The sequence below is a fragment of the Haemorhous mexicanus genome, chromosome 6 (assembly GCF_027477595.1).
Source record: "Haemorhous mexicanus isolate bHaeMex1 chromosome 6, bHaeMex1.pri, whole genome shotgun sequence".
NCBI classification, from domain to species: Eukaryota; Metazoa; Chordata; class Aves; order Passeriformes; family Fringillidae; genus Haemorhous; species Haemorhous mexicanus.
The window spans coordinates 19,796,997-19,809,319 of NC_082346.1; the positions used below are offsets into that span (position 1 = coordinate 19,796,997).

At 36.4% G+C, this 12,323-nt stretch overlaps 1 protein-coding gene across 6 annotated transcripts in view; it reads left to right on the forward strand.

The window, feature by feature from the left end:
• The window catches only part of CHID1 (chitinase domain containing 1), a 116,671-nt gene that overhangs the window by 77,984 nt on the left and 26,364 nt on the right, over positions 1–12,323 (forward strand). The gene's annotated exons all lie outside the window — the stretch shown is intronic.

Here is a 12,323-nt window from a genome sequence, read left to right on the forward strand (position 1 = left end):
TTGGCTGGTAAGGAGAAGCACTGCCTGCAGTCATGGCTTTGCCATATTCTTTCTGTTGCTCATCTGTAGGCTGCAAGTCAATGTGTAACTGGCAGTGACTGGATGCTGTGCCAGTATTTCCCAGAGTTGCACTGCCAGCAAAACGACATGACACACAACTTTTGGGTTTGAAATACCTTCACTCCCCTTTGGGCTTAGTGTTGCAGAAGGGCATGAACACCATCAGACAGTCTTTGAATTAATGACTATTTTCAGGAGTGAATAATGCATAAATCCAGCTCTTACTGCCACCAACAATCCATGTTGTTTTATAATGAAATATGCATTTCTTTTATATTTGAAAAACATAAAGTACATTCATTTTGTGGGTAGTGCAAAATTTATGATCTTCTTAATTATTCATTTCAATGCTTTTTAAAGTTTGTAGATGTATTTAAGTGACATGATAGATGACCACTCTGTCCCTCACTAGCTCTTGAAAGAAAATATGATAGATTTGGAACTCCTAAGGCCTGAGCCTTCTCTTTTCCCCATCAGTTTAGATATGATCTCTGCAGTCTGCAACCCAGGTTGCCCAAAGCATTTGAGCCCTTAGTTCTTCCTGAAGTCTTCAGTAGCAAAGGATCTTAATAGAAAGAAAATGTGTGAAAATGTTTGAGGTTCTGTGCTTGACCACCTGCAAAGCAGTACTCAGTGGGTTAGAGGGTCAGACCTAGAATGCAGGTTTTGTGTTGCTGTGCTATGTGCAAATTTGAGATGGAAGCATTCAATCTGTGTTTCATGGCCTTGTGACTTTACCTTTATAGTCAGGATTTTTATAAAAGAGCATTTATCTTTGTAATTGACATGAAGGAATAGAAATTTAGACTTAAGAAATGCCAGTAATAAATCATAATTTGTCAGGTCTAGTTTGTTATATCCAAATGGCAAACAAGAGCAGCTGTGTACTGCTTTTGACACATAAAGAAATTTAGAGAGTTGTTATAATTTTTGGATATCTGACTTGACTTTTTTTAAATCAATTTTTTTATGATGTTGCAGTATTTTTCAAGAAATAATTATACATCATGTCATCTTTACTTGCTCATGTAGGGATAAGTCACTGTTTTATCATAAAAAAATCCCCATCATTATTGACCGGATGAGTATTGTTTCTGTCTAGTTTAATTTATAACGTTATCCCAGACTTCTGTCCTCAGAAGAACACCTTGTTTCCACATCGGTTTTTTATTTTAATCCATGCTCTTCCCACCTCTCTCATAATTGCTTACTATTTATGCATTATCACGTGGTGTGAAATGCTGTAACAATGTGATGGTTTTGTGAATTCTTTCAGCACTCTTCTATTAAAAATCTTCTTATTTTATTGTAGGTACAAATTAGAGCAAAGATGATACATTTGAAAGTAAAGGTGCAGAACAAAACTGTTCTGCCATAGGAGAAGAATATGTAGTACCTGCCAGTCAAGTTCACTAAATTATGTTGTTATAGCAACTGGTTAGCCTCTTCCATACTTAAAATATCTTGTGTCAAATAATTAGTGCTGCTTAATTGTATTTTATTGCAAAAAAGGCAAGTAATTAAAGAGGTTCTTGCAATGGATGTGGGGCCAGAAAGGGTCAGAAAATACTTGTAATTGGAATATGTTTCATGAATGTAAATTAATAGATCTAGTAATCTATCTCTTCATTCCCCAGGATCCAAAAAAAATTATCCAGCATACTTGAATTGCTGTTCCTTGCTTGGAAATATTAATGGATAAAAATTACCACTTGTCCTCAATAATTTTTTTTCTTTTGTTCTTTTCCTCTTAGGAAGTCTGTAACGTGTGATGTATGTGATAGCCCCGTCCACATAGACAAATGGCCCAATAAAATGCATTTTGGACTTCTCAGGGCATTTCTCTGTATTCTGGCTGTCAGTCATGTGTTGCAGCAGGTTCTTTTCCTCCAAGTTTGGTCTTCTGCTTGAAAACTTTCTGAGCATTTGATCAAAGACAGCAGCCATCATAATCCAAAAATATAGAGCTTTGTGGGAGAGAAAAGATTTCTAACAACATAATATTTGAGATTTCAAATCAGCAAGTGCCCAAATCAATCAGCCAAACAAGTTCAAACAATCTCAGTTATGGAATTAGAGCCTATTATTAAGACAAGAACGTGCACTTTTTTCATGGTGTTAGGAGGTAATTTTTATTTATCTTCAGGACTTCTGGAATTGATCACCAAGCATTTTTGATGCTGAGTACAGAATCCATTTTCTGGCAGTAATTCTTCTTTACTTAAAGAGATAAGTGTACCATCCTGGGGAGGTGGGGGATGGAAATTAAAGACCTTCTGAAGTGGTGCAGTAGTTGTGTGTAGACTACAAAGTGTATAGAGCAGTACTGGCACTTAGAGGAGTAGCTGCAATGCAGAGTGAGAGGGGAACAGATTACAGCCCTCCACTTCATGTGGAAGTCAGTACAACTAAAATATCACGCAGCAGAAGCCTTACCAATCCCAAATGTAGGTCAGTAAGTCTTCCTGTGACTGCAGTTGGAACTGTTTTGTCTAATCCAGGCAATATTCCCCATGTTATCCATGCTTGTGCATTGTAAGGCTTTGCAGTTCTACAGCTGACAGTCCCATCTGTTTCTCTTCATCTCCAAGCCTTGCTCTCATCCTCTTTTTATGTGTCTTCACCTAACAAGGTCATTCATTCCTTTTCTCTGTGCATACCACTGTGGCCAGAGCTCGTGTTAATTAGGTATGTAGGGCACAGGGAGTTATTCCCAGGTGGCATATCTGCCATATGGTTTTGAAATAGCTCTTTGCAATGAAAAGTAGAGCTTTACTTCTCCCCTCAGGCCTGCCTTAAGGTAGAAAAGTTGACTTGTTTGTGGGTAAGAACCTTTCAGAGTCTTGTCAGGCATAATTCACCAGTAACTTTTTTTTTTTTTTAATTAAAGCAATCAAATGCTTTTTCTGGGCCTCTGAAAGAAGCAATGTTCACTGATTAAATCAGAAAAAAAAAAAAAAGGAAAATGAAAGCTTCTTTCCCCAACAGTTGTTTCTGAATTGTGCTTTAAAAAAAAAGAAAAAAAAGATGTTTTTTCATTCCACATTGTATCCATCTCTCAGCCACTATGCTTTTAGAAATTGATCCTTTGGAGTATTTTTTGCTCTTTAATCTTGCTTTTGACTCTTTGGATTAGCCTTTCTTACATGCATATCATAATCTTAATATTTAACTTGCTTAGCTTTACAGTTAGTAAGTGTTTAAAGGACATTCTTCTTTTTTTGACTGCACAGCTGTACTGGTGATTGCTCCATGTGTTGGATGACTTGTGTAGGTAGTGCAAAGTGATAGTGTTTTGAAAGTGTTATTGCAATTTAATGTTTGCATATGGAACAACTTGGGGACAAAAATGCCTGTTTCAACTTTAGCAGTGTACTAGGATAATTTGTCAACACTTACTGTCTGAATTTGTTCAAATAATTGGAAAAAAGCAAACTTCTGTCATACAAGCACAGCAAAAGAGTTTATTTTCTAACTTCCCCAGATGTTAACAAAATTTAGATGTACACAGATCCCACATATGCTTAGCATAATGCCCTTTTCTTTCTTCCTTTAAACCAACAATTTCTTGAGCCAACCAAAGATCTTTTGAGAGGATTAATGCTATAAGTGCTGTTTAATTAAAGATTTTAAAAAATAATTTACATGTCTGTTAGAGGTAAACAGTATTGCATTTTGAAATTTAAAGGGGGCAAAAATGTGGTGTCCATCATTTTGTCCTTGATTTGCAATCCAAGTGTTACTGTTTGATTTAAGTAACAGCTCTTTTGGAAATGATTTTAAATTAGTTCATGCATATTTCTTTTTGCTTTAAAATTTAGTCTTAATCTTAGCAGATTTTATCAGAAGCAAGATGTGCGTGTTCAGCAGAAACTAAATAGATAAGAATATACAAATAGTTTATGGCAAAGATACGGAAGATGTTCTGCTGTTTTTTGATGATGAAAAGTGCCCAGGCTTTTCTTTAAAACTGAACACTGTCACATGAATATGCATTAGTTTAACTAAATATCAAGAGATTTAAAATTCATGTTCTCAAATATTTACTTAACTGCCCTGATGAAGATAGTTGCTTAAAAGGGCATAAACTTCTACTCTCATTGGTTAAAAGATAGTTTATGACTTCATAGCCTGTCTTCAATTCAAGTCATGCCAAAAATTGAGGAATTATATGATATCTAGATTATTTTAAGGCATGTTAAAAATGTATTAACCTTCTGAGATTTGCATTTTTTATGAGAGATTAATACTCATTTGCATGAATTTGTCATCATTCTGTCTTTTCAAAAAACAAAGTCTGAAAGTCTTATATTAGTTCTGTTGGTGTACATGGTCAATTGAGAGGAGAAAGATCCCTCTGCCAAGTATGAAAAATTAACTCAAGTCAGCAGCAGTGTTCTTTGTTCTTCACTTCATCTGGTCCCAATAGATGGAAAAGAGTATATAGTTCATATCTTTATGGGACACTGGAGGATTGGAAAATTTACTGCTCTGCCATAGATTTTCCTTTAGGATAGTTAACTTCTCTAGTTACAATCCTCCCTGCCAAGGATGGAATTTATGATTTCTTTCATATGAAACTATCTGCTGTATTGGGCTTGATAACCTTAATTTATTACTGTGCTTCTATAACTAGTCCATGCCAAAAAAACTATTCCTGAGCTGTGTTTCTTTTATTTTATAGAAAGTGTTTGGTGTTTAGCTTCTCCTTCTTCCCATACCTTTGATGGTGTTTCTTTAAGCAGCCAAATCACTCATTCATTATAGTAGTGGAAATTGTAGGCCTGATGTGTTTGTCAGCTAAGGAACTTGAACATTCTTTTGAGGCTACTTGGAAGTGCAGATAATTTTCTGTGTCTTGTTCTCAGAAGCAAAGGGAATCCAAATAGCGGTTAGCTTTTTCAGGGGACAGTCTCCTACTGTAGTTCATTTATTTCATTGTCTGAAGTCCTGTTTCCTTGCAGACAGCTCTGCTTCTGTGTGACCTCCTGTTTTGGGAGAGACAACAGAGGCAGCATTTCATTCCTAAGGCAGTTGCTGACCTGGGTCAGTTTTACATCTCCAGAGTTCTGCAGCCTGCAAATTTTGTGCTCTGCCTGACTTAAGTCACTTGGGAGCAGATCTTCCTATTCACTCGTGTCCTTGTCCCACCCTTGGTGCCTTCTGCTGCTTGTTCCCTTGCATGTTTCCCTATGCATGTTCCCTTCATTTCTCCTTTGCTACCAAGTGTGTCCTTGCCCCTGCATGGGGCACAACCAGGGCATTTCAGCAGCCCTATGGAAACAGGGCATGAGCTACTTGCCTGGCTGAGGTGGAGGCTTGGAGGAAGAACTGCACTGCTCCTTTCCTGACACAGGGTGAGGAAAAGATGTTCCTGCTGGCTTTTGTGTTTCTTAAATCTGCTAGATGACATTGCTATTGACCTTGTGTTGTGTTGGGATGATTTACATTCAGGAATGGTTGAAGAGAGATACAAGAAGCAACTGGGAGAGCTAGGAGTGATATTTAATTGCATTAAAATCATCTGACCTTTTAGAAGTGGATGGAAAAGAAATGTGATTTTTTAATATGTACCTTTTTTAATGAAGGAGATATAGAAGAATTAAGAATATCCAAGTAAATGTGTTTGCACTCAAAATTTATTTTCATACTGGAGGGGATCAAAATTCACCTCCAATACACTGAATTAAGATTAACTGAATCCGATCAGGCTCCAAATCCAGTACCATGCTCCAAACACAGTATAACAGTTTTCATTGCTAATCTGTGTAGCACTATATAAATAGAGCTGATTTGTGTACTTTGAGCAAGAAGAAAGCCTGTAAAGTTTTTGTGATGTGAGTGAAAGAAATCCAAACAAACCCAATCTGACACACAACAGAAGTAGCATAGTTTTTTAGTTTTTGTTATTTACAGCTGAAGCTGAGCAGCAGATATATTAGTGGATCTGAACTTTGTTCAGCCTCACATCCAAAGATAAATAGCCCCTCTTTTTCAGATGCAGTGCTTATTATGTCAGTTTGTAGAAGAATGGAGTGCAGTATTTTATTTGGAGTAATGGATCTGAAAGTGCTTCAACCTCAATTGAGTGTTACTTAAACATTTCAGGAAATGGGCCCTTAAACTAGCAGTTTTATCTTCAGAGATTTTATTTTTAGGGTGAACCTGCTGGTTCTTGAAACAAGCCTGTAGGGATAAACAAACATTAGTTTTCATCATGTGGAGAAGTATTTTTAAGCAGAAACACTCTGTCTTGTCTGAGATTCTAAGACAGAAACTAAGGCAGATTATTGGGTGAGCTGGAGCAGAATGTAAGTTTTTATGTATGGTCTAGGAAGCACTAATACTTTCACTGTTTCTTGATGATATATTGCCTTATAGGAACCTATTAGGACCTGTGTTTCTTCTATGAAGGATGGGCATTAAGATTCTGTAATGTGCAGTGGTTTGACCCCAGCTGAGGAAAGAATCACACTGGCTTCTCAACAATACATTTTCAGTTTTCCTTTAGAAACAGTCATGCTGCTGAACAGCAATGTGTTACTGAAGGCACACAAACAGATAAGCAAAACTCCTGCCTCAATCTAGTTATGTCCTCATTGTCTAAGAAATAGTTTTTGACTTAAAAATCAAGGTCTTGTTCTCTTTAAGAAGATTTTTGTATGTTCCTCCCATATCCATCACTCTGAGTTAAAATCTTAAATATATAAAAAAAATGCTCACACCTTTCTGCCTTATGTGTGATTAGTTCTATTAATAGATCGATATCTAACTGTAACTTTGGGGTCTTTTTTTGGTAAAGAACCACCATTTTGGTTATATTGAGAATTGCAGCATGCACTGTATTGCTTTCAGCTGTATTTAACATTCCCATGGATAATTTGCAGTGTACCACTGTGTAAACTCTCAGGTGGGTCTCCCTATAAAACCTCTGTGAAGTTGATAATAAGAAGCACTACTAACATTTAAAGCTCTATACATAGAAATAAGTATTTTTTATGTTTTCTTCTGTAGCCACAGTAAAGCACCAGAAGGTTTTGATGTTCATTGTTTCTTGAGACAGGAATGCTTCTGAAAAGCTTGATATCGTCTATTGTGTCTCCTGAGACCTGTAAATTAGGAATAATTTTCTGTCTCTCTGCAGTTGTGTCCAGCAAAGTATTATTGTTTCCAAATTACTTTGGGAATGGTGAACAAGATGCTCTTTTGAAGAGCCCAGAGTAATGATAGGAATGTCACTGAGGTTCTGCTTGTTTTCATTGGGCTGGTGCATCATGGCAGAAGTACTAGGTCAGTGGGTTTGTGTGAGGTTGGTGTGGAAGTGCTGAAAAGTGTCATCTATCAAGTTAGTAATGAAGTATTGTGAAGAAATCAGTGAGAATGATTTTATAAAACTGACTGAAAGCAATACACCCTGAAAAACTACTATGTTGGAAACCTGTTACTATTAAAAATAGTAAAAATATTCTTATTGAATTTCAAAACTGACAGAGCAAGTTTCAGGAAGCAACAGAGAGATAACTAGAGAAAGATGATGCTTGCTTAGAGATTTTTTATTTCTAGGCTGCTACTTAGATATTATAACAGCTGATTGATGTCTCTTCAAACTGTATTTATTAGCTCCTTGACATTAAATAATCTAAAGACTTAACAATTATTTTTGAATAATATATCCCATAGACAGGCTTACAGTTTGCTCTCCACTCCTCTTAGATGCATAAATCTTTAGAGTAAAAATTATTTTAATGTTAGTTCATACTTTTGATTCTCTAGAACATACATAGTAGCTGTCTTTTTCCTGGATAACCTATTTGCATTTGAAAGAACTTGTGGGATTTGTGTTAATAAAATCTGAACTCTTTAGTGTGCAAGCAAGGGATACATTGCTATGCAACGTTATCACCTCTTAAAGCTGGAAGTGTATAAATTGTAAATATGGTGTTATTGAGTGGAGAGAGGAGATGAGTAAAAAGGTGCTTAAGTGATCCTGATGGAACCAGTGTGGTGAAAGCTTAATTGTTCAGTCTGATGTTGACCTTTTTTACTGCACTGTGTAATGCTGTATATATACACACACACACACACAGACATAAATAACATTATGCTGTTAATAACGCTGCTGGGGTTTTCATAAATTTATGCATGCTTTCAAAAGTATTTTAAAGGCTAATATATTAAGATGGTTAAATTGTAGGGCATCTCTGCCTTTTGCAAGGTGCAATTTTAGGGACTGAGTGATTGAGAACTCAAACTCTGCATAAAATCATTTTTCTTTTTCAAATTTTTTCCTTTTGTGTTTTAATTCATTACCAGTGAAAGCATCTTTTATCAAAATTTAGATTCATTACAAAATCATTCAGTAGCCTTTAGGATATTCAGAATTTTTGTATTTGTTTTTTAGAAATTATCTTCTAAGAACCGTAGAAGGCCAAAAAATTCCCACTTTTAAAACCTTTTTTTAAAAAATGTCTCCAGATTGTATTGTTTCTTGACATTTTGTCTCAACTAAAAGGAAGTAATTTAAGAAAAACCTTAAATAGTAAGTGTCAGGGTAGCTAAAATTAAACATTAAATAAAAAGGGGTTTGACTTACAGGATATATACACAACCCCTCTGAAAAATCTTGTTTTGAAGATGGGTATCTTGCCATTCACAGAGTGTCCTGATGTACACAGAGCGGTAGGGAAATGGACTGGTACTGGTTTCGAAGATATGTACTGAGAATGTTCTGAGGAGTACTCTTGTGAAAACTGTTTTGGAGCTATTTCTCTCTATTTGTTTTGCATCCGAAATTGGTACTCTTGAGCTCTAGAATACAGCCTTTTGTGTTTGTCTCTTACTTTTATTAAGAGATACAGCTCCCTATAAGGGGGGAAGATGGCCATGCATAGGCACTGTTGATATTTATGGGGATAGGATTCCTGGTAGGTTCACATTTTAATAACTGAGCCTGTTGAAACTGAAGAAAACTGAAAAGAAAATGCATGGTATAGATTTTCAAGCTGGGTAGTATTTTTGTTATTTGACTGAATCTCTCAAATTTGGTACAGCAGAAGATAAACTCAACTTTCTGGAGCAGGAGAAAATGATCCTTCATTCTGATTAGAGACTATTGCTTCTAATCAGAGTTTTGTTCATGTGAGAACTGGGGGGAATATATAAAGTGTTAGAAAAGAGCATTAAAATGCAATGTATGCTCAGCAGTGGTTTCCTTTTCACTAGTTTTTTTGGTTGAAGAGTGATTCAGGACTAGTAAAGCAAAACACCTGAAGATTAAAAAGTTTAACTTCATAAATAAATCCTAGTCTAAGAATTAAATACAAAGCTATCTCTTCCTAGAATGTAAATTTTTGTTGCAAAAGATATACTAGAGATTGGTTTCTTTATATTCTCAGTGAAAAAAGCATTATCCAGGAAGATAAATACCTTCCTCAGGGGGACTAAAGATTGTGGGTTTTACCTTAACATATTCCAGCGCCATGCCATTTTTCATGTTTTGGAAGAAAAGCATCTAAGAAAAGGAACACCGGGCATAAATCCTGAGAAACTTTCATCTGGTTCCTTTATTTATTCATTGAAAAAGCAGTAAAGTGCAATAGTGTGTAGGTGTAGCCACATTAAGGTTGTTCATAGGTACACATCTTTGGCAGGACTGAGTTCACAGCGACTCCATAATATGTATGTTTTGGCTTCTCCTTTACTTTGCAGAAGGGAGTGTTTGTTTTAACCCAGAGTGTTTGTAACCATGAGTATCTGTCACACAAATGATTGTTCTTCTCTGAATACCAGGAAGTGCCCATTTTGACAAAGGCATGGCAATTTAAGTGGGCCAGAATGGCACTTGTCTGTCTCAGAACATGTATTTGCAAGGTGGACATGCAGGTGACATCTGCCTTTTGTTACTATTGCTGATGATCCATGCAGATCTGTCATTTCTATATGTTGCACTGGTGCTTCAATAGAGGCTGGTATCAATAATCCAGATACTTCATCTGTGCTGACCTTGTTTCAGAACAGCACCTCAGAAACAGCATGACTTGCTCTGCAAACGGTCACAAACTTCCCAGGAAATATGTAGTGCAAGGCTGTGAAGCTGAGTTTTCAGTGTTTTTCATTCTCTTAACTGCTGAGGCAGCTTGGTAAAAGAAGAAAGGTAGTAAGTTAGAAGGTGATGGATGAGGAATTAGTCTGGATAGCAGCATAAAAGCAAAAGTGAACTGGCACAGAGGCAGTGGAAAGAGGGATAAATTAGAAAGAGAGGATGAAAAAATAGCAATAAATATAAGTTGAAAGGTATAGAGTGAAATGAGGGGTGAAAAAAAAAAAAAAGCTGGCTGTGGTGAGTTTCTTGCCCCTTTCTTTTCCTCTTTGAGAACCCGAAAATTTATCTAGAATTCTGCTATCCCAGACACGTTGGCGTCCCTTGTCTTGTTCATTGTGATGGCAAATTTTGCTTTTCTGTTTATTTATTTATTTATTTAACCAGTGCATGTCAAATATTTGTTGAGTCAAGTACTGCCCTAGCAAGGAGATACTATATTAAGAGTGCCTGGTAGGCATTAGTTTGAGTCAAGCAAGTGTGTTGTGATAGAGCTGCTGCAGTGTTATTCAGGAACCTTTCCACTTTTGATGCACGTGGTGGGATACTACAGAGATAATAGGATAATATGACATCTCTTGGAGGTCTTAGCTTCTTTCTTTTATTGAAAGAAAAGGAATCAAGTAAAGGGGAAATGACTACATGTGTTATTCCCAAGTTAGGGCAATAGAAAACCCATGGGAAACAGATGTGGTTTGCTGATGCACCTGTTCCCGACTCTTCACAGCAACTTTGTGTCTGGTTGAAAAAGATAAAGCTTGATTTTCATAGGCATTGAGCATGCAGTTGCAGCTGAAGTAAATGAAAAGTTATTGTTTCGAACATTGTGCTTGGAATTTTTTTTGTCCTTAACAGGGAAACATAAAAACCAAGTTCATATGTTTCAAGTAGGTTCCCTAAGATTAATGGATAGCAATGACAGTTTGGGGGCTAATACTTCTTTTTTCCCCAGCTTAAGCTTGTAGCTAGTCTCCTCAGTGTAGATGTGATTTCAAGATGAACTTGTTCATTTTTGCTGTTACATACTGTGGGGATAAATGCCTAGAGACAGAAGAAAGGGAAGTAAATTCTCTGTGTGTGGTCAGGATGAGTGGTCATTAAATGTGGTATATGCCTTAACAGGTTTAAAATAATAATATACCTTTAATAGAAAAGGGTATAATAATTGCTTCCACTTGCATTTCTATTTTTAAAGCTTGTTCATAAGTATTTTGAGCACTCTTAAATTGTGCTGGGAATTTTAGCAAGCAAAATTAAGATTTCCCATCTAAAGTCATACATTCAGGAACAAAGCTATGTGCCAGGATGTCTTGGCTGGTAATTTTGGTTTTCTGCTCTGGAACATATTGGTACCATATTCTATATGAGTGTAGTCTCCTGTCATTACTGGAATGGGACAGTTTCTTAAAATCTGTCCTTAACTTTTAAATATACAGAACTAGGTTTCTTTGTGTATGTTTTTAGTAGGGCAACATAAAATTTGTCTTAAAAAGGGATGGGCAGGTTCCAAAGGTATAACATACCCCATTTGAAAAGGTCCATTATTCCAGGGCATGTGTGTGTGAGGGAGAGTGCAAGAGCTCCTTATGTTCCCATGTGCTCACGTGTTCCTGTGTGTTTGCTTATGTAGATAAATCCATGCCTGGTGTGGGTTCATTTGACATAAATACAAAAGAAAATCTTTTTTAAACCCACTAGCAGTAATAAACCATTTACCAATATATGAATGAGCAAGCCACAGCAAAAGGGAGAAGATGATCCTGGCAATGCTGAATGTTGTAATTGCATTTAAAATAATACCAAATGACAGAACAAATCTTTTTCAAACTGAGCAATACAAAACTTTTCTCTGTGTCTTGATAATAGTGAGGTGGAGTTTCAGCACTGATGCAGTCAGGACAGTGGCTGAAGGAAATTTTTTAATAAGAAATAAGATGATTTGAAGGAAACATTTCCATCCAAATCTTGTCATAAATAGAGAAATTATTGCAAGAATGAGACCAATTGTGGGAGATGGATTTGATAGACCTTTCAAAAAGAGATGGTCAAAGATGCAAGTTAAAAAATGCAGAAAAGACAGGGGAATGAGACTTCTCATTTTTCTGTGACACCTGTGTGGCCTCTATCACTGGCAGTAGCTTGCCATCTTCTGGTCCTCTGACAT